Source organism: Apium graveolens, chromosome 9 (genome assembly GCF_009905375.1).
Source record: "Apium graveolens cultivar Ventura chromosome 9, ASM990537v1, whole genome shotgun sequence".
Taxonomy (NCBI): Eukaryota; Viridiplantae; Streptophyta; class Magnoliopsida; order Apiales; family Apiaceae; genus Apium; species Apium graveolens.
The window spans coordinates 173,216,499-173,222,118 of NC_133655.1; the positions used below are offsets into that span (position 1 = coordinate 173,216,499).

At 33.7% G+C, this 5,620-nt stretch overlaps 1 long non-coding RNA gene across 1 annotated transcript; it reads left to right on the forward strand.

Moving 5' to 3' along the window:
• Nucleotides 1–1,606: 1,606 nt before the first annotated feature.
• LOC141684810 (uncharacterized) lies at nt 1,607–5,242 on the forward strand. Its single transcript, XR_012560696.1, has 4 exons — nt 1,607–1,885; nt 2,583–2,653; nt 4,206–4,273; nt 5,065–5,242. It is a non-coding gene; the product is annotated as an uncharacterized LOC141684810 (long non-coding RNA).
• The last annotated feature ends 378 nt before the right edge of the window (nt 5,243–5,620 follow it).

Sequence of the window (5,620 nt, forward strand, 5' to 3'; positions counted from 1 at the left end):
GCTTATCATCCTCAGACAAACCGCCAAAGTGAAAGAACGATTCAGACCATCGAGAATATGTTGAGAGTCTGTGTTTTGGATTTTAAAGGTAATTGGGATGAACACCTACCTTTGATTGAGTTCTCGTATAATAACAGTTACCATGCCAGTATCGGGATGCCACCTTACGAAGCTTTGTATGGACGTAAGTGTAGAACACCGTTGTATTGGGATGAGGTAGGAGAGAGGAAAGTGTTAGGTCCTGAGTTGGTTCAGCAAACCAGAGACGCCATAGTGTTGATTCGGAAAAGGTTAGAAGCAACCCAAGATAGACAAAGAAAGTATACAAATTTGCATAGGAAAGATATGGACTTCGAGATAGGAGCTCTGGTATTACTAAAAGTATCACCTTGGAAAGGGTTAGTACGATTTGGTCAGAAGGGTAAACTTAGCCCTAGATTTATAGGACCCTTTGAAGTTTTGAAGAAAGTGGGAAAGGTCGATTATGAGATAGCATTACCACCGCAGTGGCAGCACATTCATAATGTGTTCCACGTATCTATATTGAAGCCCTATATCCCTAATTCGAATCAAGTCATAGAATATGAACCGATTGAGGTTCAACCAGATTTGTCCTATGTGGAACAACCGATTCAAATCCTAGACCGTAAGGAACGAGTCCTTAGGAATAAGTCGATCCCTATAGTAAAAGTTTTGTGGAGAAATCCTTGAGTAGAAGAGTCTACTTGGGAATTAGAGTCAGACATGCTTGATAAATATCCTCATCTGTTTAGTTAAGTCAGATTCTGGGGACAGAATCTTTTTAAGGGGGAAAGGATATAACGACTCGTGTATTTTTCTTTTTACTTTAATATTTAAAAGTGTAATAAAGATTTGAATAATTAAATAAAGGTGTGTATTAGTTTTGGCTGCAGTTACTGATTGTTATTTAATTATTTATGATCTGTTGATATGTGGGATTGAATTGTGTGATTTATTAGTGAGTTATATGATTTTATTTCGCTTGTAAAAGTGATTTTATTTTAGTTTTAATTCCATAAATACTTGGATTATTTCTAAAATTGGTTTTATAATTTTATAATTTTAATAATTATTTTTAGGACTTTATAAAATTGAGAAATTAATATTTCATTAATTATTCATTTTTAAATGATTTTCTGAGTGTGTTTAATGGTAAAATCCATATTTAATTATGGAAATTTTCAAAAATCATGAAACTTATATTTTATTAAGCTCGTATTATTCTAAGAATTTTAAAATTATTTTGGAAATTTTCAGGATTCGTTTCATCCGTACGTCATTTCGTTATTTGTTAAAAAGCAGGTTAAAGTGCACCTTAAAAAGTGTTTTAAAAATTTCAAAACTTATGTATTTGTAAACTTCGGGATATTTATGACATTTTGATATTATTTTTGTAATTTTTGGGAATTGTTTTTCATGCATCTCAGTTCGTTAATTTCAAATTTTAAGACAAACCGAACCACAAAACTTACGTATTTGTCTTAAGTGTTACGTGTCAATTAATTATGGATACGTGTCAATTACCACAGCTACATGTTAGATTAGAAAGCATGTTAGAATGTCACATTTACTTATTAGATAAAGCATAAAAAAATTCTATATCTCTCTCACTCCCAGTTTCTCTCTCACTTCACCATTCTTTTTTTTTACAATCACCACACCCGCACTTCCCTACTTCTTCTTTCTTTCGATTTTCCGGAAAACACCCACCTCTTTCTCTTCCGCTACAAAGCTCCGCCTCTGTCTTCCCTTCCCTCCCCCACTCCGTCGTTCTATTTTTTTTCCGGTTAACCTCCCTTCTGCCCAATTCCGAGCCGCCTTCTTTTTTCCAGTTTCCTTCTCGTTTATCTTTTCAGCCCATCAGGTAGATAGATACATGAAAACATGTAAGCAATTAGTGGGAATGTATGTTGTGTGGTCTCTGGGAAACCAAATTCAGCCCGGTTTCTTATTTTTACGAAAGTATTTTGGGGTGTTTGGGGCGAAATGGCAACGGTTGACTCGGTGATTGTTTGTAGTCATTATTTCTTAGGTTGCGGGGCTGTGAAGGGAGTACATGAGTATTAGTGGTCTGTTGATATGTAGATTTTAAGTTAGTAATGACTTGGGGATTTTGTTTATTATTGTATAAATAAGTGTTGTTGAATAAGTAGTATTTGGATGGCTGAAATTGATGTTGTATGATATTGATGTCGATTTTATATCGACTGGTTGTTTATAATTAAGTGAGATGCTGCCAATTTTTCCGGAAAATTATTTTGAAAATTAATGGCGTATTTTTATAAAATTTATTTATATTTTTAAACTTGGTTATTATCTATGTAAATGTATCTATATATTTTACATTCTGATGTAAAAAGCTAATTTTGATTCATTATGTAGCTAAGTGGTACTTGAATAAATGTATCTTATTATATTATCGCTAATGTTATTGTAATCGCGATACATGAATAAGTATAAATAATATTATGAGATACGAGTCGGGGTATTTAAATTATATCAGATAGGGTTGAGGGTATAAAGCATGTCAACAGGACTAACTAGGTTGTGTTATTCTGTAGATCTGAGTCCAACATCTCGAGGGAAGAAGTCAATTTAGAAGAATAAATTAGAGTCTCCGAATAACTGCAAGGCAAGTACCCCTGACCATTCTTTTATGGTTCAGTACATATGAATAGCTAAATGCTTTATTTTCGTAATGGAACAGAAACGTTTTAAGTTACGTATCCCTTGTAGTTATAAATCACTGTTTTCAAATTATTTTGGGGAAAAGTAACTTCGAAAGGTACCTATCTCGAATGAAATAAATTTCGAGCTGGATTTTATATGTGTGCTTGTAAAATTAATGGTTTTGAAATGAGATAGGTACAAATATTTTGAAAATTGGATAAAACGGTCAGATATGGGATACATTGGGGCCAGAGTAGGCCTATTTAGGTGGCATAAGAGGCTAATTCGGTTGCGCGCAATATAAAACCGATTAGTCCAGCAGATCAGAGACCTAGCTAGTCTCTGAGTTCCAGAACAGGTAAATGGGATGGCAGTTAGAGCCATCTGGTGTTGATAGCCTGATCAGCTGTCTTCACATATCCGCTACGTATCTGATTTGGATTTGTGATTCCCGTAAGGGAATAAGTAGTTGATACAACGGTTTTATAAATGTGATTAACATGCTAAAATTGGACTCTGGTATTTACACAACACACTGCTATGTTGTTTTGATAAAGCATGCTAGTTAGTGATATCTAGTTATCTCCGATTTTCATTGTAAAATGTTGATATCATGATTACAGCTCTTGTAATAACCCCAAAATTTTTGAACTTTTAGTAACCCTTATGAATAGTGTTTTGCTGATATGCTGAATAAGAAAACTTTCCATGTAACACTATGTAAAGGTTCTTCTATTGTTATTCTGAGATCTTATTAGTACTTTATATGGGATATAAGTGTATGTAAAGATCGTCAAAATCCAAATTCAAACACTTTGATTTTTCCCGAAAATCCACCAGATACCGAAAGAATGGAGTATAAGGGAACATGATAAAAAGGATTTAAATTCAAGAATTATAAGAGGGGATCATAAAAGGAATATAATGTATTGAGAAAGGTTAAGGGAACCCAAGTAATAAGATCCTGGGTATGATCCCTCAAACAATAAACGAAAATGAAAGTTAAGCGAACCGTATAACAGATCTGCGGTCATTAGCCAAGTAATTAGGAGCTAATCAAAGAGGTTAGTGAGGATGATGTCATCAAACCAATAAGAAGAGGACAAGCATGGGAAGATGACATAAGAATGATGACCTAAGCATGACCAAAAAGGAAGGAAGGTTGGTTGATTATAAACCACACAAAATTCACCATGGTTAAAAGGTAATAAATCAAAACAAAAGTGGATCAACCAAGCCAAACAAATCAAAAAACACAAAAACAAAGTTGACTCTCATTATTCAAGAGAAGCTCTCGGCTTTTCTTGTTTTTCAAAGAAAAAAATTTCAAAATCCAAGATCCAACCATTGTTAAATTGCAAGATAATTATCCAAGGTTCCTTGTGATTAGTTATGGCTATCCTAGGAGTTTAAGCTCCAAATTCCTTCACAATCTCTTTCAATAAATCATTTAAGAAGAGAGTGAATAGTGTTTTCAAGAAATTTAAATTGTTTGATCTTGTGTTTTTGGTTAGATTAAGCTTTGGTAAGGACTTTCAAGGGTGATTCCAAGCTCCTTAGTTACTCTTACTCACCAAGGAAGGTATAATCTCTTAACCTAGCATTGTTATTGAATATTAAGAGCTTATTATGAGTAGGATAGTTCATGAGAAGCATGGTGATTGAATATGTAGAGATTAGTTGGTTTTGTGATATTTTTGGAGTTATAAATCTTGGTTATTAGTTAATGAACTTAAGAATAGTTTTAGTTCATGTTTGAAAATAATATAAATTGGAAAACTTGAGGTGTTGGTGCTGTTGTAGTGATGTATGGATGGAGTTTGGTTGTATGGTTGAATTGTGATTGAATTGTGGTTGATTTGGAGTAGGATAAAATTTGGTAATCGCGTAAACATAGCCGTCATAATGCCCGATTTACTTTAGACTGTTTTTGTTCTTAACATCAGGACCCATGAACTCACTGTTAGGTTTTGACCATTTACATGATTAGATAGTTCATGTTACGAGCTTCGTTTTGATATGTGGTTCGCTTGAATCCGATGTACGGTTTAGGAGAAACGACCGTTTTAAGTAACGGCGTTTCGCGAACGAACCATTACCCCTTGCCTTACTTTGAAACCTTGGTTAAGGCCCTTAAGTGACTAATTGGAGTATGAAACAATTATGTAAAGTGGATTAGGCAGTTGGTAGAGTACTCGCGAAAGAATCGCCTTAAAATTCTTAATGGTTAGTTTATTAAAAATGGTGGAGCCGAGGGTACTCGAGCGACTTAAGTGAATCGTTAAGCGCAATAGCGAACGTTAGGGTCTAATTGGTTAAAGTATAGATTCATAAGCGACTTTGGTTTAATTCCAACTTATATGTTGTTTATAGGTTACCAGACTCGTCCCAAGCCATTTATCACCCCCAGTCGCTCAGGCAAGTTTTCTACCCGTTATACTGTTGTTGTGATGTATATATGTATATGTATTATCTTGTGATAAGTGCATGATTGTTATTAGCAAATCTTGCGATATATTGGAGCATGTGATACGGTATATATGCATGTCTGTTCCGTAATCTTGATATATATCTGTTGATTCCATTGCTTATAAGTTGCATAATACCTATGCTAGAGATAAGCAGTAGTTGCGTATACCCTTAGTATAGGGGACCCAAAGATGAACATTTTCTAAAAACCGGGAGTCGATGTTCCCGAGTATAATATATATATATATTTATATATATATGTGGATATAGTTTTCAAAACTATTAATCGAATAAGGTTTATTCGATAACTTTATTTTATTTAATGAATATTATCTAGGATATTCATTCGAGGACTTATGACTCCGTTTATTTTATTTAATGAATATTATTTTGAATATTCATTCGAGGACTTATGACTCCACTTATTTATTAAATAATATTCTTTATTTTATTAAAGAAT